We start from the raw sequence: 23,054 nt of genomic DNA, 5'->3' as shown, positions 1-23,054 counted from the left end.
TGCCTGTAAATTCACTGCCTGCGGGCACTATAATCTTAAATCCAGCCCCGTTCAAATCCATAAACTGTTATAAAATAAGAAGGGTGTTGGGGGAATGGCCTGGGTGACCACCTAGTCATTACAGATGTTAAAAAAAAAAAAAAAAAGTGTGCTTGTTCACGTCAAGAACTCAATGAGGGGCGAGAGGCAAACCAAGAACAGGGCTTCCAACTACAGAAAAATAGCTCTAGAAAAAAAAAAAAAAAAGTGTGAGGACAACACAGTTTCTAGAAAGCCTCTGTGTGATCATTTTAGTTGTAACCCCACCCTTGGGGCATATAGACTGGATGGGAAGGGCCTACCTTCCAATTTTAAATTTATGGGTTCCGAATTTTGGATCATGAAGATGGGGCGTGGACCCGGATAGAACCAGCAGGGGCAGCTCACACATTCCCTTCACTGGTCGGGGAGAACGCCCACTCCCTCCCTTCCATGGCCCCTGGCCCCTGTGACTACCAACTTTATCTCTAGTTTGCAAGCCGTCACAATGTGGAGGAACAGAACAGGGCAGGCATTTTATTAGTGAATACCCAGAATCCATGGGATACAACACTCAGAGTAAATCTTTCCCTTAGTAAACCATCTGGTAGTCCAAAGGGTGAATGAACCGATCTCATTCCTGTTCAGGTGAAGGCTGAGAGATCTTCCCACACCCCCATGCTGAACATTTTACTGGAATGCATGGATCACATTCCTTACGGTTCCACCCACCCAAATTTTCCCACTTTCAGGTACACAATCCTTTCACATCCCGAACGCAAGGGACAGTGCAGTGCTCTCCTCAGATTCCTCTTCCCTTTTCAAAATGCCGGACTCACAACCGCCGCTGCCCCATCTCCTCATTTATTCTGGTGAGTGGAGGGCTGGAAGGAGCAGGACAGATACACACCCCCCCCCCCCCCCCCCCCGATCAGCTGGCGGAGAAATATTCAAACTTCAGACAGTCAGTCAATTTTCCAACCTCTGTTTCCGCAGCTCGCATCCATCCCTGGTCTCTGCGTGCTTTTGGATCTCTCAAGTTTCCTCTGCGCCTCCTCATTCCTTTTTCTTTTAAAGCTTGTTTTCTGGTCTTCCTGGTTTCTTATTTTTCCTGCAGGTGCTGTGCCATCTCCCTTCCTATCCACCGGCTGTCTCACCACAGCTCATTACCTTCTCACCTCCTCTTAGGCTCACGCCCACCTGACACTTCCATTCTTCTCCTTACTCCTCCATGCTCCTCTCTTCTTACAGCCGCTCCTTTGATTTACTTCCCTTATCAGTCCACACCTCTCTCTCTCTCTCAAGTTTCCTACAAATAATCCCTTGCCCCAGACCCTCTTTATTACAGCCTATGACCTCTCTTCCAGTTTGTATCCTCTTCTCCTTCTCCACTATCTTCTCCTCTCGCAACCCAAGTCTGCTCTTTCAGCCCTCTCAGCTCCTTTCCCAGCCTGGGTCTTCTCTCCAGTCCTTCCCCCCTTGCACATCCTCACCTCTTCCTTCCTCTCTCAGAGCCTCAAAGCAGTGCTCTCTCTCTCTCTCTCCCAGCCAGTATTCCCTTTCACAACCAATCTTCCCATCCCCCAGCCTGCATTACCTCTCCCAAAAAAAAAAAAAAAGTTCTCACAGCCCTTTCAGCAGACCGAAGGGAAGCAGGCAGCTGCTCTCCCCACCCCCCAGCAGCTCCTGAGACTACTGCTCTCCTTCCAAACCCCTGCACAGCTCCCCTTCTCCCTCCCTCTGCCCTTCTCACAGCTGCTCCTGCAGATTCCTCCAGAAGCAAGCACCCTCCCTGCTGCAACTCCACCTGTATATTGCAGCAATGGGGTTGAGTTTGCAGCTGAAGGAGCCACCGTGGGGGCTCTCTTTTTAGTTCTGGAGCAGATTAAGGCTTTTTTCCATTTACCTTCTTTCTTCCTTTAACCTAAAAGGCAAGGTTTGTTTGTTTTTTATTTTTTTATTTTTAGTCCCAGCTGGGTAATTTTCACCTCTTGATTTAGGTTTGCTTTTTCAATAGACAAACAGGCCTTTAATTTTCTGTTTTAATCCCACCCACCCCCCCCCTTCCTTTTTCCCCTCCTAAGAAAGCCTAAACTTTTTTTAGGCATTTTTCCTTTGGCGGACCACCAAGGCATCCGCATTGAAAAACAGGAGACGTACTTATCTATTGCCCTCCCCCCACAGCCGTACGGCAAGGAGCTCTCAGCTCCTTTATTCCAATACTTTTATTTATTTATTTATCGAGTCTTAGTCATAACAAAAGCATCCACTTTGTAATAGAAACATAGATGTAAGAAAAAAGAAAACATATGTAGGCAATAATAATTAGGAAACCAAAACCATCTACTTTAGACCCTAAATAAGAAAACAAAAGGGGGAGGAGAAGGAAATATTAGAGAAAACTATATAGGAAATATACAATCAGGGTAATGACCAGGTAAAGTCCAGGTCCATTATGTAATAGATGACAAATTAGGAACTCCAGTGGGACTCATCAACTTCTTAGAATCAAAAGGCTTTTAGCTGTTCCGGTGCATAAAAACACAAAGAGCAATCATATCTCACAATGCATTTGCAAGGGCACCTCAAGGAGAAAGCGGCACCCACTCCTAGGATTTCTTGCCCCTAGAGCTAAGTTTCCCTTTCTCCTCTCCTGTGTCATCTTGGAAAGATCTGGAAATATCCTAACTTTTTGCCCCATAAACAGAGTATTAGGATTCTTAAAATAATTTTATAACTGAACTCAAATCATGCTCAATGGAAAAAAAAAAAAAGGCCCCATAAGATAGCTCTTTAAGATTTCATAATCAGAGGATTCGAGGAAGGTAGTCAGATTAGCATCCAGAGCTTGATTTAAAATCTGAAGAACGAGATGGCAAAAAATATATTTTATCCACGGTGGGGATAGAATCAGAGGGAAAAGCCAATATATCCAAAAGATATCATTTAAACGTAGAATGAGGATTTTCACCCTCCACTCGTGGAAAATTTAACAAGCGCAGGTTCAAATTGCGCAGTTTATTTTCAATATATTCATATCTTCTGTTCAAGGCACTGCAATCTTCAATAATAGAAGATTGAACTCTTTTGAGAGACTATTTCCCCTTCCAATTTTCCCTAACAACTCCCAATATTCAGGTGTACAATTCTTGGAAATGCATTCAACTTGACGAGAAACAGCAGTTACCTTGGAATGACAAGAAGTAAAGGCCTTCCAAGATGAACCAAGAAATCCCACAAAATCTAAAGGGACTACCGCCGGTTTCTCTGGAGAGTAGAAAACCCGCGCTAGACAAAGTCCGGAGGAGAGAGAGAAGCTTCCTCCTTAGACACGACAAATCGTGCCTTGTCCAAGCACACCAGAAACACTTCCAGCTGATAATGGAAGCATTGGCAAAGAAGCTTGAAACGCTGTTGCTCCCTCTTTTCCGGTGACAACCTGAACCTCATCGGGACCCGCTGCCAATGAGGTATCCGGTCATCCAGGGGGCTAAGAGATGTGACGTCCACAGCCGAGGTAAGCTCTCCAACACAGACCTTGGCAATGGGAACCAAACTCCCTTCTGGAGCGGGGAGCAAGTATTGCTGGATATTAAGTTGACCCAAGGGTAGAGTGGACTCAGAGGGAAAGAGCCTAACTATTCCTTTACGTTTAGAAAGCATAAAAGCACTAACTAAACAGTCATAGAGGAAAAATAGTCGAGGCAACAAACAAGCTTGCAATCAGGCAGCCATCTTGGCTCCTTCTTAGGAATCAATACTGAAGGTGCTCAAGCACCCACAGAGCTAGCACCTATGATGGTGTGTTATTTATCATGGATATTTAAGTTGCGGGAGGAGAGGGGGGGGGGGGGGGGGGCTTGACACTTGCACAGTATGATTAAGTGCAGACTGCATCAAGCATAAAAGCCCACTTTGTACACAGTTTAGTAGTTAGCGGTATATAAAAAAAAAAGTTTAATACATAAATGACAGAATGACCATCTTCAACATGGATCCTCTTGCAACCTTACAGCAGCAGAGGCACCGAGCAGAGAAAGAGAAGCAGGTAACAGAAAGTAGAGGGGGAAAGAGCCCAGGAAGAACAAGTGAGAAAGGGGGTGGAGGAGAGGCCTCACAGCAGGCACCACTGGAGAGAATGCCAAATCGGACAGCACAAAGCCAACGAATAAATCTTTGGGGGAAGGGGCTGCACCCTCTTGTTTGAAATGCACCATTTTGACTCAGATCCTTAAAAAACCCAACTTGAGTGGGACAGAAGGTGCAAGTTACAGGCTGATGGCCAATATCCCTTTCTCAGCAAAAGCACCGGGAACGTTGTGACTGCACAGATTACGGTTTTTCTAGAGGAAAAGGATAGCCTGGATCAGTTCTAGGCTGGCTTTAGAAAAGGGCACAGCTGAAACCATTGTGGGTTTCAGCTCAGGGTGATATTTCGCCATTGTCATACAGAGTTAAAAAGGTACATATTTTACATCTCATTGGCACAATTCACAGTAAAACTTACCAAGTGCATGCACATTAGAACCCCAAACCCTTAAAACCCATTCACAAACGAATATTGGGATCCTAAATAATGAACATGGGGGGAGGGGCTGCTTTCCTAGCATTTCCACAGTTGGCCCTGGATTCTTCACTTGGTTAAGATGTTTACTGCAGGGTAGCGCTGACAGTGGTATGACTGGGTCAGTCTGTTCCTTTACCCAAACTGCATCCAGGAGAGCAGGTCCTCTAAGAAAAGCAGAACCAGAAGTCTGCAAGTGGGAAAAGCTAGGGCAGACTCAGCTAGTCCCTTAATGGACATAAAACCACTTGCAAAATCTACTACAGGGCAAAAAAAAAAAAAAAGCCAAAAAAGATAGGTCAATGAATTCTTCACACGCCTTTCTGTCTTGTTGATACTGGACAACCCTTGAGAAATGGCACAGTTATCACCTTTAGGTCTCTTGCAGAAGAGAAGAGGGTCACTGTAATTCTCTATAGGGCGTTTTTAGGACAATCCCCACAAGCAGATATGGAATTACTGTAGGTCCCCCTTTTTCTGTTGGGGGGGGGGAGGGAGGGAGATCTATAAGTATTAAAATAGAAGTAGACTTGTTGCTTTTTGCCCTCCCCTGAATGTGGTTAGCATCGAGCCAAAGAATGCAGATACCTAAGACATGATGACCAGACGGACCAGCCAGCCTGCACAGTTTCATTACCACTGCACAGACCACATTTCATCTCCAGCTCCAACTTCCTTTCCTCGTAATTAAAAAGAGCCTCTCCATTTATCCCGGGCTTTCTTGAATTGTTATTGTTTTTGCCCCATATTACGCTGTCTTGCACCAGAACTTCCTTTCTCCCGAAAAAACAACAGATGCTAATTTCTTGTACCTATTTATATGTTTGGTGTATTTATATTATCCCCCACCCCTGCCTGCTCTCCATTTCACAGGGCTCACAATACATGTAAAATAGCCTAGCACTTCTCTGACCTGCTTTCATCCATGCATTTCTGAAGACACAGCTTCCAGAATTGGACACAATACTCAAGGAGGCAGAAATGCATATTTAGGGCTTTAAATATTTCCTATGGCTTTTGGTGCAGACTCTGCACTAATTCGGTAGCCTCTGTCTCTGGGTTACCACCAAGCTATCTATAACCATTCAGGAGGTACAGCCTCTAGAACCGGACAGCACGTGAGAGGAGCATCACCACCTCCTATTTCCCACCGATAATGCCTCTCTCTACCACTGCAACCCCTCTTTGGGATGCCTTACTACTGCCCCTTCTCCTGGGCTCTCTTCTTTTCAAATCCCATCTCAGCAATCTTATCTTCTCCCCTACGTGCAAGTCCTTGATCTCTGTGAGGTCTTAAAAAGTTTAGCAATGAAAAAAAAAAATGGTCATCCGTGGCCATAGAGCGCAACCCCCCTCACCCCCTCATGAGCGCAGGCGGAGTTTACTGGATCACAGTGACAAATTCAATAGATTGAGAGGAAGAGGAATACCAGAGTCCCATCTCAGCCTGTCAGTCAGAGAATCTTGTCCGGTTTATGAAAACACAGTTCAATTAGGTGGGAAGCTGACAGAACGCAGCTTTCGCCTTTGTGAGTAAATCATCCCAGCAAAACTACAGACATGCCAGTTAAGGGGCATTAAACATTGCTATCTAATTAATCTGAAAGACAAAACGTGAATTAAAAAAAAAATCCACACACACACACACAACCCTGTTGCTTTGTGTTAAAGTCTTCGACAGTTACACCAACAATTATAAATTAGCAAGACATGGGTCGCGCGATCCTGTCCCTAAACCTGACCGTGTGGAATAAGGTCTAGACGCGCATCATTAAGACCTTCGCACGGAGCCAAGCCAAAGGAAAAATCCACCTTTTTTATCTTGCCCTCAGCCGCTGTTATTTTTGTTTTATTCCGAGTCCCAGCGTTCCCAAAGGATGCCCACAGTTAGTGCTTGGAAGCACGCCATCGACATGTGGCTACAGCTCGTCTGTCTCACCTTTGGGCGCGCAGGACATTCGGGCACTGCCGGTGTCCGTCCTGGAGGGAACAGATTGCTAGAGTAGCGCGCGCCCTTCCAGCTCTTGATTTCGGGAGGTTAATCGGACACCCCCGGTTTTTAGATTATATGCAACGGCTTCTTAGCTGTTCAGGGGCAGCTGAAAGATCCGGGCTCTCCCCTAGCCTGCCAGTACTAAAGCGTGTTTAGTACATCGAGGCTTACAAGAGGGCAAGCCAAAGAAGTGCCGTTCGCACACCAAAAGCATCAATTAAGAGAAGCTACAACTCACGAGGGAGATACTAGGTAGGAAGGACGTATATGCAAGACAAGGTAGCCCCCGAAGCTTGCACCTTTAAACACGCGAGTCTCTTTTAAGTTGTCATCTCTAGGCATTTCTTTGCTGGCATTTACTGTTATTACACATTCACTAACACCTGCTAGGTATTTAAAGTCGTTCGAGTAGGAAAATTAAGACAAATGCAATCCCTCAAGAAAGTCACCCTTATTGCACTAAAATTGTGCCCCGTCGCCGCGCAGGTTCTGTTTATACTCTCTCAATTTAGAGACCATGCAGTGAAAAAAGCATTAAAACTGCATTTCTGTTTCACCACACTTGGATTTCCATGGCAAGAAAAAGCCCCTCAAGCAATCTGTTCTTCGAACCGCTTCCGTTTATAAAGCCCCTTTCTGGCACAAGCGGAAGGAACCCCCCTCGCTGCTGAGCACCCCCTTAAGGAGGATGTATAATCTAAAGAGGGGACCCCACGTGCTCTCGGCGGCACCTCAGGATGCATTTTTCACGTCGATCTAACTTAAAATTAAAAAAACGGATCAGAACCGGACTTCGGTTTTGCCAAGGCCCAGCACACAGTAAGAGCTCCGCACCGCTGTTGGGAGTGCAAGGTTTCGGGACTCGGACCGGAGAGAGGAAGGAAGGAAGGCAGGCAGGCAGCGCCGGAGGCTGGCGAGCGACTGCACCTCTCCCCCTCCCTCCACACCGCTCAAGGCTGAACGTTTCCCCTCCCCCCCCCCCGAGCTCCCTGCGCCTCTGCGAGTGTTGGCCACTCTCTAAAAATGGTCTCCCCACCCCCTCCATGCAATCCGAAACTCAAAAAGCTACGAACATGCAAACAAATGCTGGCAGGAGTAGCGAAAAAAAGTTTAGTTAAAAAAAAAAAAAGATTTTCGTCCAACCTGCAAATGATAGCGGTAAGTCGGGGTCTCTCCCACTTTGCAAGCTCTGCGGTTGCGGTGAATTTAAGGCTCCCGAGCAGAGCTCCCCGGGAAAAGAAAGCCGCGCGCAGACTGACTTCATGCAAGAGACGGGAGGGCAGCCTGCGCGCCTTTTGGTTTTCTTTCCTTGCCAGCCTCACAGCTGCTGATTACAATCACCACAGCAGCGGCTTCGCCCACGCGCCGGGATTAAAAAAAAAAAAAAAAGACGCGCCCTGCCCCTCCCCGACAATCGCTCAGACCGCTCCGGCTCACTCTCTCCCTCCCCAGCAGGAGGGAACTGAAACAGCGGCTGCCACCTGCGCCTCTCCGCCCAGCGCGGGAAGCGGGGAGGCTCGCGCCCAGCGCGCGCACGTGCACTCCCTCCTGCCAGGGCTCGCGCTGCGCTTCCCCGCAAGAACACCCCCCCCTCACTGGGGGAGTTCGTGCTCCTCGGACGCCCCCCTGTGTTGCACTGTTCGGCCGCACACAAGGCTTTCCCCCCCGCTTAAGAGACAAGAAGCACGAAATAATACGAAAGAGAGCATAGGCAGCTTGCAGCTCCCGAGGTGCAGACACTTACCCAAGGGCAAGAAGAAAGCTCCCCACCCCCCAATCCTTTTGGGACTTACAGTCCTCGGAAAAGGTCCCTCTTTTCCTTCCTTAAAAGAGGAGCATCCCTTCTATGAGGAAAGAGAGTGGGTGACAGTGGTCGCCCCTCTCCCTCTCCGACACATTTTTTTTATTTTTCTCTTGTGCTTTCTGCAGGAGGCTCCCCGAGTTGGGCTCTTTCCTGTCAGGATCCCTTCTTGTAATAATAAGATCACCCTTGGCCAGACGGTGAGGATGTGGGAAAGGGGGCAGTTAAATCTGGCTGGGTTTAAGAAAGGTTTGGACAAGTTTCTGGAAGAGAAATCCACACGTGGGGGTGGGGATCACGGGACCCTGCCAGGTGGCTGGGCCACTGTTGGAAACAGGATGCCGGCCGGGCTCGATGGACCCTCTCTCTGACCCAGTGTGACAAGCCTTATGTTTTTAGAGCACAAGCTTTGCAGGGGCCACAGGGAGCACGGACAATACTGAGCTGGGAAATTGAAGTGTAAAAGAACACAGATTCCTATCAAATGTGTGCTTTATTGAACGGTGCTTTCCCTGTTCCCTGGAGAGGGGGGGGGGTGTAATTTTGCATTATTTTTTATTTACTGTGGGCTGCATTTTCTGTCTTAAATATCTTACCCCGTTGATCTCAATCAGGAGACTGAGTGGTCTGTATTTTTGTGATCTCTGTTTCTTCTTATTTTTGACATTTCCTATTCCTCATTTCTTGTTAGTTCTGAGCTTGCATAGGTGACCTTCGATCAGGTGGCTCCTTGGTGCAGTTTTAAACTCGCCTGTGTTTTTCAGTTCCTTACCCGGTATTTGAAGGCGCTCCTTTTGTTTGCTGTAAGTCTGAGGTGCTGATATCGTATCCCGCTCTCTGTCTAGTCTAGCCGATTCTCTGTCTGTGCCCGATTACTGATGGTAAGTTTTTCTTTTGCTTTGCAGAATTTATGTCTATGCCCCTTTGAGACAGCAAGTACGAAACAGCCTGTGTCAGGGGATTTTTCAGCCTTCAGCTATTTCAAGCTGCATTGTGTAGCTGTCATTATTCACTTATTGAACTGGGACTTCAGCCTCAGCCTGTTGTTTTCTGAGTCTCCTTATTTGTTAACCGATATTGGCACCTTTTTGACAATCATTCCGATTGATGTATGTCTCAGTGTCCTCCTATTAAAGATATTGCCTTTTATGTAAAAAACAAAACAAAAAAAACCCATCTTTTCTGATTTGTGCTGTGTTTTTGGACACATTTTTTTTATTACCTTCCTTTTATCAGTTTGAGTCTTTCCCATTAGGCCAGTAATTCTGTTCAACTGGTCTATGGTTTCCTGGATCATCTCTGGACCGCTTTTTAAAATTTAGCATTACAGTGGCTAACCTCCAGTTGTCAGGTACAGTGGCAGATTTTAATGATATATTACAGATTACAAGACTGAAATTTTATATTTGAGTTCTTTCAGAACTCTGGGTTGGATACCATCAGGTTCTGGTGATTTGCTGCTATCTAGCCGTTCAATTTGCTCTAGTACAATCTCCAGTTCCACTGTGATTTAGTTCATTTCCTTTTGCTCATCACCTTGAAAGAACTGTTCCTGCCTGGGTATCTCCCCAGCCTCCTTTTTGGAAGGAAAGAATTCATTTAGTTTTTCTGTAATGCCCTTGTCCACCCCGACTGTTCCTTTTATATTGGTCATCTGGTGGTCCAACTGCCTGCCTTGCAGGCTTCTTGCCTTTGGATATACTTGAGAACATTTTTGTTATTAATTTTTTTTTGCCTCAGTGGCCAGATTCTTCTTAAATAATTTCTTGGCCTACCTTATTTATTTATTTATTTATTTTTAATTTTTATATACCGATGTTCCTGTAAAGAATACATATCGCACCGGTTTACAAGGAACTGAACAGTCGCCTCCAGGGCGGAAATACATTAAAACAGTCGCCTCAAGGCAGAATACATTAACACAAGTATACAGGAAAACTATTAAAAGAGAACTTTCATAAACTCAATTAAATGTAACTGTGAACCATAAATCAGGAACCATAAATCAGGAACATATGTACAGAGGTAGGTATATCGTCTGTCGCTTCACCAGATTTTAGCTCTCAGGGAAAGCCAGAGTGAATAGCCAAGTCTTTAGCTTCTTTTTGAATGTCGGAAGGCATGGTTCTTGGCGGATATTATCTTATCAATATTTTACATCTGCCTTGTCAGTGTCTGCGCTCTTTCCTAGTCTCTTCATTTGGACTTGCTTTCCAATTTAAAAAGCTGCCTTTTTGCCATTAATAGCCTTTCACAGTGCCGTTTAACCTCTTTTAATGTGTGGAATGTATTTTAAAAATACCATTTCCATGCCTTGCAACCAACTGCTCCCTCTAGTTTCTTCCTAATTTTTTTCACAGTCTCCCTTCTCAAAGATGAATACTGTTGTGGCAGTTTTACTTAATGTGGACAGGTCCACAAAAAGAATTAGAAAGAAAGCGCAAAAAAAAATGTTTACTGGTTTTGTGAGTGATATCAGTGCAAGCTTTTCTGTTCAATAATCAGCAACAAGCAGGAGGGAAGATAAGGTTTCTGAGCAGCAGGAGGCTGCTAGCATTTAAGAACAAATGGATTGGTGGTAGCAAAAGGCTTGGCCATCATGAGGGAAGGAGTAGTGCCTGTTAGAAATCCTGAATCACAGTCCACGACAGATTCCGTTTCCAAAAAGACCAAGAATCGCAGAATGGTCCATGCAGCAAGAAATCCAGTTGCTGGGAGCCCCTGAACTGCTTTTCAAGGGAAATGAATGCAGAGCTATAGCGGAAAGAACTGAGACTCATTCCTCTGGAGATAAGAGATTTCCCAGTAAAAGTAAAACTGGGACATGTTAGATGAAAGTCAGCAGGATGCATTGAGAGAGCTGCTGCAACTTCGAAATGTATTCTCAAGGAGAGATACCGGCATAGATTATACGGAAGTTGTCACTCATAAAATTGATACTGAAAAGGTGCAGCCCATAAAGCAAAAGCATCAGATATCTCCACATATTTATGAGGAATTCCGGAGACATATAGGGGATCTGGTGCAACAAGGGATATTGCAACACAGTCACACAGTTCCTAGTTCTTGCCGGGAGTTATAAAGAAAAAAGATGGAGGATTAAGATTCTGTTGCAACTACAAGAAATTGAATTCATTCATTTTGAAAAATGCCTGTCCTCTACCTCGCATTGAAGAGTCTTTAGATGCTCTAAGTAATGCAAAATACCTTTCTTCCCTGGATCTCACATCAGGGTACTTCCAAGTGACGATGGTTTCCAAGATACTCAAAAAACAAAAAAATGCAGTTACCACACCCTTTGGGTTATTTGAATGGACCCATATGTGATTCCAGTTATGTAATGGTCCTGCTACCTTCTCCCTGTTGATGCAAATGGTGCTGAATGAGTATATCATGTCCATCCTGCTAATATACCTGGATGACAAACTGATTTTCTCATCTGACTTTGAATGCCATCTTAAGAGACTGGAAATGATATTCCAAAAGCTGAAAACTTTCTAAATGTCAACTTTTATTTCAAAAGACAACGTTTTTAGGACACAACAATGCATTATTACTGACGAGGATAAGCCAGAGCGTTGGAAGATTGGCCTGCCCCCACCAACGTGACTGACGTCCACAGATTTAGCGGGTTCATGAGCTATTACCGCAGATTCATTCCAGGATTTGCAAAAATAGCCAAGCCTCTGGGTTCGCCAAGAATTGGGAGCCAGTCCCATTTCTATGGAATGCAGCATGCCAACAAGCCTTTGATACACTGAGAAAGCATTTAATCACTGCACCAATTCTGGCATATCCTGATTTTTTTTGATAAGCCATTCATCTTGAAAATAGATGCTAGTCACTCAGGATTGGGAATCATACTATCCCAAGTGCAGATGGGTCAGGAAAGAATGATAGCTTATGCCAGCCATGGCTTACGAAATTCTGAGAGGAATGATAAGAATTACAGTCCTTTCAAGTTAGAATTACTTGCTTTGAAGTGAGCCATAACAGAAAAATTCAAAGAGTATCTGTTCTACAGAAAGTTCATTGTAAGAACTGACCACAGTCCTTTAAAATATTTGGACTCAGCTAATGTACAGGCAGTAATTCAAAGATGGCTTACACAGATTTGCTGAATATCAGTTTGAAGTTCAATATAAGCCAGGAAGAGAGAATATAAATGCTGACATACTCTCTAGAATTCCCAAGAAGGAGGAACCTGAAGAGGAAATAGATTACTCTCCTGATTGGTTTTTTTTTTTTTCCTAGATATGGAGAAACAAAGATGCATGAACCAGGAAGATAACAACAGGATTGAAGCTGAGAACCCCATGTTGTGAAACGCGGAGGCGCACTCACTTTCTCGAGAGAGATTGTGAGCCCTTGGGTCACGGCACGGCTCAGGGAGGAGCCCCAAGACACACCGTGAGAGGTGAGCGAGTACAAGCACAGGCGGAGCAGGAACGAGGCAGGACTGAAGACAAGGCAAGGAGCGTCTGGACTAGAACGAGGCAGGCTCAGCCTTCCACTGGACCTACACGCACCAATGAGACCCAGCAACGCAATGCTGGTCTTGAGAGTAGCCCTCCGGCCACTCGATAGCCCTTCTGGACCCGCCGCTTGGGAAAGATGAGTGCGTGAGGATAGATGGAGGCTGAGGACAGGAAGAAGACGAGACATGGAACTTGGAACCGAGGACTCAGGATACAGAAGACTCAGACGTAGACTCAGGATACTCGGAGGACTCAGACGTAGACTAGGAAACTTGGAGGACTTGGATGTAGACCAGGATACTGGGAGATTCAGACAAGGTTTCAGGTTATTCAGAAGACTCAGACAAGGTTTCAGGTTACTAGGAGGTCTCAGGCGAGGATTCAGGAGAAAGTACTGGGTGAGTACCGCATCGCAGCGTGCCCTACACAGGCGCCCATGGCTGGTCGCGGACCACGCCAAAAGCGAAGCAGACTCCAGACAAGACAGTGGAACTTGAAGCCAGGACATGATGAATATTCAGGAGAGGTCTGCATCGAGGTGCACCCTACACAGCCACCTGTGGCTGGTCGCGGACCACGCTGAAGTGGAGCAGGTTCTGGCAGAGTCTTGGGCATGGACGGAAGCAAACACAAGGAACTCCAAAGACCGGGAGAGAATTCAAGACTCAGGATTCAGAAGCTTGGTGTTAAAAACAGGAGCCTTCCGGAGGCTTGCGCTGCTGACGAGAAGAAGGCCTTGTACCACGAGGCATCCTACACAGCCCCCCATGGGCTGGTCACAGACCATGATGGTGGCATGCCAGGAAAGGTGGACAGACGAGGAACCTAGGAACTGGACGAAGAGCTGAAGAAGAGACGGACGGAGTCAAGGCAGGAACATCGGACTTCAGGAACGAGGAACACAGTACCTCTGGACATGGAACATCAGGACATCCCGATACGGAACATCTGGATATCAGGAGAACTGGATATCTGGAACATTAGGAACACGAAACAAGCGATGGAGCTCCGACAAGTGACGAGACCAGGAACACGAAGAACATGGACCAAAGATCTATCAAGGCACAGGAAGACCATGGAGGACCTGGACCGGAAGAAAACTACAGACGCTGTGAAGACCAGTCGAAGGCCCTGAGGGAAAGAAGCAGAGCCCTTTTATAGGGCTGATCCAGGCAAAGACTGATGATGTCATCCATTGGGGCTGTGGGGCTTTTGCCACCGCTGGCCCTTTAAATACAGAAGTGAGGCACGCGCCCGTGCCTATGCAGAGCTCAGAGGATGGAACAGCATCGGTGGCATCCTGCTGCGATGTAGCAAGGCTGGAGGCAGCTCCCACACCGCATGGGAGGTCCTGGCAGCGGCGCACAGGCCGTGAAGATGGGGCAGCGGCAGCGACGGCCTCCTGCCGCAGCAGGAATCCAGCGGCGTCAGCGTTACTATGCTGCGCGGAGGTGGATCCCGGCAGCAGCTAGGCCGCGAAGATGAAGAGTGGCGGCCCCTCCTGCCGTGAAGGGAATCCTGGAGGCATCTTCTCCGCTGAGAAGGTGGAGTCAGCTGCGGCAGCGCGGTCTGGGGCAGCCCAGGCCGCCAGAGAGGTTCCCACAGAGTCAGGCCGGTGAGGACTACTGCAGTGAAATGGCGGTAGGTGGAGGACTTGTCTGCGGGATGGGGTCCGTGGGCAGGAGCGTAACACCCCAGAGGAAAACACTGTGCAATATCAGATGAAAGAATGGTTGAAGAATATCCCGAGTTGATGCTCAGGGACTTTGAGATTAAGAAGTTTCAAAAGAAAGACCCTTATCTAAATCCAATAATAATGGCTGTATTGGGTGAAGAACCTTTACACCTTTACATATTGAAAACTGCACAGAGGAAACCAGGAAAATCTGGAGACAGCAAAGTAAACTATAACTGCAGAAGGGATTGCTGATCTGGATAATTAAAAACCTGAGAAATATGATGGAGCAATGACAGCTTGTGATGTTTAAGTGTTTGTGGAAAGATGTCATTGATAGGAAACATACTCATGCAGAGCACTTGGCAGAGGAAAATACGTTCAAGATGATCTGCAAAAATTGCTATTGGCCTTTGCTTAATCAGGATGTATGTTAGTTGGAGAAACAGTGTACCAGGTGCATACTTTCCAAAGATGTTTCCTCGAGGAAGAGTGGAAATGCAGTGCTTCCATGCTACATATCCATTAGAGGTCCTTGCCATTGACTACACAGTTTTGGAACCAGGAGTAAACAAAATTGAAAATATTCTCATAATAATGGGTCTATTCACGAGATATACAGTAGTTGTGCTCACTAAAAACCAACCTGCCCTCACAACTGCTAAAGTGATCTTTGAGTATTGGATTATCAGCTATGGAGCTCCACAGAGGATGCATTCTGTCCAAGGCCAGAATTTCGAATCTGAAATTATTCATCAACTCTGCAAGTTATATGGCATCACTAAGAGTGGCACTACTGCTTACTACCCTCAAGGGAATGGAATATATGAATGCTTCAATCACACGTTACATGATATGCTCTGATCTATACCAAATGAAAAGAAAAAGTACTGGGTGCAATACTTACCTGAGCTTTTTCTAGCATACAACTCTCACTTGCATGCATCAACAAGATGTTCTCCATTTTGCTCCAGTAGCAATCTTTGCAGATCATCTTGAGCGTATTTTCCTCTGCCAAGTGCTCTGCATGAGTATGTTTTACTTAATGTATATTCGTGATCCTAGACTACTGCAAGATATGAATTCCCTTTAGAGGGGTATCAAGAAGCAACTACTTTCGATGACTGGATAGACAAACAGATGTACAAATGGGATGTTGCAGTCATCATTACTTTCAGAACAGTTGAAAAGACAGGCGATGTGTGGAAGTGATATTATGACAAGTGAGCCAGAGGAGATCTTCTCAGATAAGGTGATCTAATGTTGCAACGACAACAGAAATTCAAAGGTAGATATAAAATGCAAGATTTCTGGAAAAAACAACCATGTATTATTGAAAATGTATTTCAAAAAACACATTGCAAATTTGACTAGAAAGGGGAGGACAGTCTAAGATTATACACAGCAATCATGTTAAATTGTTGAGATATCCTAGAAGTGTTGATAGTATGGGTTACAAATTTTTTTAAATAAATAAATATCCTTTTGTCAGGGCAGACGTGGAAGAAGAAGAAGTCCAAAAGGAGGAGTCTCATATTCTGAGAGCCTAAGATCATGACATATTGTACAATCTGTTGAAAACTCCTTCACTATGTACAACCCAATCTAAAGACCAAATGGAATACCCTTCTTTGAGGGTTAACTGTACCAGAGACAAGGTAGGAGTGACATTTGGTGAAGGAGACATAACAGCACAGAAAGTGTTCTTGAACTGATTGAGCCTCAAATCCGATATCCCTCCCATGTAAATCAAGGGAGACCTCCCAATTGTTTATGCGAGAACTATTATTTTTATGGAATTGGCAATCGATTAAAATTCACCACTGGAAGTGGATACTTAAATCCTCTAGAAGAAGAGCCAAGTTGGTTGAAAGAGAAGTGTAAGCAAATTGTAACATTTTCTTGAACAAATACTTGGTTCAAGAGAATTATCTATGTTTGTTTTTGTTCTGAACCTAGGTACTGTGATATACTATATTTGACTAAGTTGACTTGCTATACAAAAATTGATCCCTGTGAGAGGCAGGAATGATGATTTGAATGTTGAGGACAACATTCTTTCTTTAGCAGGGGGACGTTTGGACAGGTCCAGAAAAAGAAATAGAAAACAAGAGAAAAAAAAATGTTTACCTGCTTTGTGAGTGATGTCAGTGCAAGAGGCATCCAGGTTTCTGTTCAGTAATCAGCAGCCAGCAGGAAGAGAGATAAGATAAAGTAAGATTCCAAAGCAGCATAAGGCTGCTAGCATTTAAGAACAGCATCTTGTGGCTTGAAAGTTCCTCTGATCGTAACTCCCAAGGATGCATTGGGGCATCATGGGATTAAGAACATAAGAACATGCCATACTGGGTCCATCAAGCCCAGCAGCCTGGGTCCATCAAGCCCAGCAGCCTGTTTCCAACAGTGGCCAATCCAGGCCATAAGAACATTGCAAGAACCCCAAAACTAAGTCTATCCCATGTTACTGTTGCTAGTAATAGCAGTGGCTATTTTCCAAGTCAACTTAATTAATAGCAGGTAATGGACTTCTCCTCCAAGAACTTATCTAATCCTTTTTTAAACACAGCTACACTAATTGCACTAACCACCTCCTCTGGCAACAAATTCCAGAGTTTAATTGTGCGTTGAGTGAAAAAGAACTTTCTATGATTAGTTTTAAATGTGCTACATGCTAACTTCATGGAGTGCCCCCTAGTCTTTCTATTATCTGAAAGAGTAAATAACCAATTCACATTTACCTGTTCTAGACCTCTCATAATTTTAAACACCTCTATCATATCCCCCCCTCAGCCATCTCTTCTCCAAGCTGAAAAGTCCTAACCTTTTTAGTCTTTCCTCATAAGGGAGCTGTTCCATTCCCCTTATCATTTTGGTCACCCTTCTCTGTACCTTCTCCATCACAACTATATCTTTTTTGAGATGCGGCAACCAGAATTGTACACAGTAATCAAGGTGCGGTCTCAACATGGAGCGATATAGAGGCATTATGACATTTTCCGTTTTATTCACCATTCCCTTTCTAATAATTCCCAACATTCTGTTTGCTTTTTTAACTGCCACAGAACACTGAATCAATGATTTCAATGTGTTATCCACTATAAAGAATGGAGAGAAAATAAAACAACTGAAAACCTAACTAAGTACAGAAAATACCTAGCCTACTATAAACAAACAATTCTCAATGCAAAGAAACAGTTCTACAACACTAAAATAGAAAAATACGCTAACAACCCGAGGACACTATTTTCCATAGTAAAAGATCTCACTAATGACAAATCCAACCCTCCACAAAACCTACCAGTAAATAAATGCTATGAAATAGCCACCTTTTTCAACGACAAAATAAAAAACTTAAAAACAAAAATTCCTCCTACAACGAAACAAGAAATAAAAATGAAAAAAAGAGATATAGAACAATGGACAACATTCAAGATGGTTTCTGAAATGGAAATTGAATCGATGTTAAAAAAACTAAACCCGGCACCGCATGCATCTGACACAATACCAACCACTGAAATAAAAAATTTAGTCAACACAGTATCACCAACATTATCAAAGATAGTGAACCTATCACTAGAGGAAGGAATCATGCCAGATAGTCTAAAAGGGGCAATTGTAAAACCGATCCTAAAGAAGAAAAACAGCGACCCACTTAACCTGAGCAATTACAGACCAGTTTCAAACCTACCACTAATCGCAAAACTAATTGAAAAAACTATACAAAAGCAACTAGCAGAACACTTAGATAATAATAACATCTTGTATCCATCACAGCATGGCTTTAGAAAACACTATAGCACTGAAACACTCCTGCTAGCACTAACAGACAACATCATGAGAGGATTCGACAACGGCAAACATTATATCTTAGTAATGCTGGACCTCTCAGCAGCATGTGATACTGTAAATCATGAAATCCTTTTAAATAGACTAAATGAAATAGGTTTAAGTAACATAACTCTCAAATGGTTTAGATCATATCTAAGCAACAGATATTTCCAAGTTCAAATCAAAGACGCAATGTCAGAGAAAATACACTTGCAAACAGGGGTTCCACAGGGGTCAGCTCTATCTGCTACCCTCTTCAACATATACCTACTACCATTGTGCCACCTACTAGCCGGTCTAGGAATAACACACTATATATACGCTGACGACATTCAGCTAATACTACCCATAGATGAAACTATTGAAAAAACACTACACTTAGCCAATATGTACCTCGATATCATAAAACAACTACTAAACCAAATGGGGCTAGTAATCAATATTGAAAAAACAGAATTCCTACACTTAGAACGCAAAAAGAATGAGATCATCCAAAAGACATTCACAATCAAAAACAACCAAAAAATAGAACTAGCAGAGAAAGTACGGAACCTAGGAGTTATAATCGATTCTGAACTAAGCCTAAAACAACATATATCATTAAAAGTGAGAGAGGGATACTCCAAACTCATGGTTCTCAGAAGACTCAAACCGCTGCTAACGACTATAAACTTTCGTTCAGTGCTACACACATTGATTTTTGCAAGCACCGACTACTGCAATACCTTACTACTAGGTCTACCATACACATCACTTAGACCATTACAAATTCTACAAAACACTGCGGCAAGAATTTTGACAGGAAAAAGTAAAAAAGACCACATCACAGAAACCCTAGCCGAGTTACACTGGCTCCCAATTGAACAAAGAGTTCAATACAAAACACTTTGCACCATACATAAATTAATACACAATGAAAAAGCAGAGTGGCTCAACACAGCCCTCCACGTTCACAAACCAAACAGAAATCTAAGATCAGCTAACAAAGTACTTCTTACAATTCCATCAATAAAAACAGCAAGACTCGCACAAGTAAGAGAAAGAGCCTATCGCTGGCAGGACCCATACTATGGAACACCATGCCTTTAGAATTAAGGTTACAAAGCGACAACAAATCCTTTCAAAAAAACCTAAAAACCTTGTTATTTAAGAAGGCCTATCAAAGAGAGTAGGTGAATAGTGAAGCCGGTGAAGTGCGAGATATGAACAAAACGCAAGACGCGTGTAGCTGTATTTTATTTATTTTTATATTACTTTGTCTGATCATCCATCACTATAAGGCAAAGTGACACTGATAAAATTAGCATTGCTTTTAATTCCGGAAAACAAAACAAAACACTGTACAGTATCTTATCACACTACATTTATCTTATTTTTAAAAAGTATGTACCGGACCAATATGGCACTTGTGTAAAGTAACGTTTTAGCATCATTAATTGTTTGTGCCTATTGTAAACCGTTGTGACGGAAACTACTAAACGACGGTATAGAAAAGACTTAAATAAATAAATAAATAAAGCCTAGATCTCTTTCTTGGGTGGTAGCTCCTAATATGGAACCTAACATTGTGTAACTATAGCATGGGTTATTTTTCCCTATATGCATCACATTGCACTTATCCACATTAAATTTCATCTGCCATTTCGATGTCCAATTTTCCAGTCTCACAAGGTCTTCCTGCAATTTATCACAATCTGCTTGTGATTTAACTACTCTGAACAATTTTGTATCATCTGCAAATTTGATTACCTCACTCGTAGTATTTCTTTCCAGATCATTTATAAATATATTGAAAAGTATGGGTCCCAATACAGATCCCTGAGGCACTCCACTGCCCACTCCCTTCCACTGAGAAAATTGTCCATTTAATCCTACTCTCTGTTTCCTGTCTTTTAGCCAGTTTGTAATCCACGAAAGGACATCGCTGCCTATCCCATGACTTTTTACTTTTCCTAGAAGCCTCTCATAAGGAACTTTGTCAGAAGCCTTCTGAAAATCCAAATACACTACATCTACCAGTTCACCCTTATCTACATGTTTATTAACTCCTTCAAAAAAGTGAAGCAGATTTGTGAGGCAAGACTTGCCTTGGGAAAAGCCATGCTGACTTTGTTCCATTAAACCATGTCTTTCTATATGTTCTGTGATTCTGATATTAAGAAATTTTCCACTATTTTTCCTGGTACCGAAGTCAGGCTAACCGGTCTGTAGTTTCCCGGATTGCCCCTGGAGCCCTTTTTAAATATTGGGGTTACATTAGCTACCCTCCAGTCTTCAGGTACAATGGATGATTTTAATGATAGGTTACAAATTTTTACTAATAGGTCTGAAATGTCATTTTTTAGTTCCTTCAGAACTCTGGGGTGTATACCATCTGGTCCAGATGATTTACTATTCTTCAGTTTGTCAATAAGGCCTACCACATCTTCTAGGTTCACAGTGATTTGGTTCAGTCCTTCTGAATCATTACCCATGAAAACCTTCTCCATTACGGGTACCTCCCCAACATCCTCTTCAGTAAACACCAAAGCAAAGAAATTATCTAATCTTTACGCAATGGCCTTATCTTCTCTAAGTGCCCCTTTAACCCAACGGTCCAACTGACTCCCTCACAGGCTTTCTGCTTCTGATATATTTTAAAAAGTTTTTACTGTGAGTTTTTGTCTCTACGGCCAACTTATTTTCAAATTCTCTCTTAGTCTTTCTTATCAATGTCTTACATTTAACTTACCAATGTTTATGCATTACCCTATTTTCTTCTGTTGGATCCTTTTTCCAATTTTTGAATGAAGATCTTTTGGCTAAAATAGCTTCTTTCACCTCCTCTTTTAACCATGCTGGTAATCATTTTGCCTTCTTTCCACCTTTCTTAATGTGTGGAATACATCAGGACTGTGCTTCTAGGATGGTATTTTTTTAACAATGACCACGCCTCTTGCACACTTTTTACCTTTGTAGCTGCTCCTTTCAGTTTTTTCTAACTATTTTTCTCATTTTATCAAAGTTTCCCTTTTGAAAGTTTAGCACGAGAGCCGTGGATTTGCTTACTGTCCATTCCAGTCATTAATTCAGTTATTAATTCAAATTTGATCATATTATGATCACTATTGCCAAGTGGCCCCACCACCATTACCTCTCTCACCAAATCCTGTGCTCCACTGATAATTAGATCTAAAATTGCTCCCTCTCTTGTCGGTTCCTGAACCAATTACTCCATAAAACTGTTATTTATTCCATCCAGGAACTTTATCTCTTTAGCATGTACCGAAGATATATTTACCCAGTCAGTATTGGGGTAATTGAAGTCTCCCATTATTACTGCACTAGCCATTTGGTTAGCTTCCCTAATTTCTCTTAGCATTTCACTGTCCGTCTCACCATCTTGACCAGGTGGACTATCACTATAGTCTTCCCCAACACACAAGGGATTTCTACCCATAAAGATTCAATTGTGCATTTAGTCTCATGCAGGATGTTTATCCCGTTGGACTCTATGCCATCCCGGACATAAAGTGCTACACCGCCTCCCAGGTGCTCTTCTCTGTCATTGCAATATAATTTGTACCCCAGTATAGCATTGTCCCATTGGTTGGGATGGGAAGCTGCTCAGAGACTGCTGGGACAGACATGGAAATAGCTCCTGGATAAGTATTTTAAACTACTTCAGGCAGGAGAGGTAACGAGGTGCCCTATACATGCCCCTAACCTTTGCTAGGATGGTTATGTATGGATTTGGTGTTCAGAAAATTCCCTGAGACAGCACTACAGATTCAACAGGGATCCGGTCCTGGTTTTGTCCTGTAAGCACTGGGATCTATTGCAGCCTTTCCAAACAGATCAGGCTTTCCTCGTGGTCTTTTGGAGCTGAGAAAGCCAGCAGAAGGTTACCATTAAGGAGGTAAAGTGACTAGCCCCTGGGATTTCTGGGCAGCGCTGTTATTTTGAAGAGCAATGTGAATATAATAGAGGTGGCTGGCACCTGTGTCATGCTATGAGGACACCTGACAGTGATAACATTTGAGATGAGGAACAGTTTTAAATGTGGGTCTCTGCTATGATGTCCAATGTGTATTGATCCCTATAGGAAGAAAAAAAAACCTCATGGACACAGTTCTGCAGATATTGGGCTTAGAAACATAGAAATGACGGCAGAAGAAGACCAATCGGTCCATCCAGTCTGCCCAGCAAGCTTCACACTTCTTTTTTCTCATACTTATCTGTTTCTCTTGGCTCTTAGTAACCTTAGGTTCTATTTCCCTTTCACCCCCACCATTAATGTAGAAGAGAGCAGTGATGGAGCTGCTTCCAAGTGAAATATTAAGTTTGATTAGTTGGGTAATCGGCAGCATAGCTCTCTGCCGTTGAAGCAGAGAGCAATGCTGGATATGCATTGAAAGTGAAGTATGCCTTGAAAGTCACATTAACTATCATCAAATATTGAAAAGCCTAATAATTGGTAATTGAATAAGCCTAATAATTGGTAATACCTATAGCCCATGAACCCATCCCTGTTTTTTGTTTTTGTTTTTTTTAATTTGGAGATGTCAGCCCTCCATCCTTCCGCTCTGTTGTTTGCCAGGTGGAGTTTGCAGCCACAGAGGGATCATTATGGGATACTTTTATGTGTTGGGTGAGAACCTGAAGAGAATGTTTAGAGATTTGGAATAAGGTAAGGTGAAAACTGTTAAGGTTAAAAC

The 23,054-nt window shown here is 43.5% G+C and overlaps 1 protein-coding gene across 5 annotated transcripts in view; it reads right to left on the bottom strand.

Annotated features, from left to right (window-relative positions):
• Nucleotides 1-7,933, bottom strand: part of BVES (blood vessel epicardial substance) — a 146,096-nt gene extending 138,163 nt beyond the window's left edge. The window contains exon 1 of one of the 5 annotated variants that reach the window (XM_029595348.1): nucleotides 7,719-7,933. The gene's annotated coding sequence lies outside the window, so the exon portion shown is untranslated. Of the gene's footprint in view, nucleotides 1-1,000; nucleotides 1,564-3,205; nucleotides 3,231-6,521; nucleotides 6,653-7,409; nucleotides 7,434-7,718 lie in introns of those variants that run through there. The other 4 variants (XM_029595346.1, XM_029595344.1, XM_029595345.1 and 1 more) reach the window with 4 other exon arrangements.
• Between the last annotated feature and the right edge of the window lie 15,121 nt (nucleotides 7,934-23,054).

The sequence above is a fragment of the Rhinatrema bivittatum genome, chromosome 3 (assembly GCF_901001135.1).
Source record: "Rhinatrema bivittatum chromosome 3, aRhiBiv1.1, whole genome shotgun sequence".
In the NCBI taxonomy this organism is placed as follows: Eukaryota; Metazoa; Chordata; class Amphibia; order Gymnophiona; family Rhinatrematidae; genus Rhinatrema; species Rhinatrema bivittatum.
This window is presented reverse-complemented; position numbering and strand designations above follow the sequence as displayed.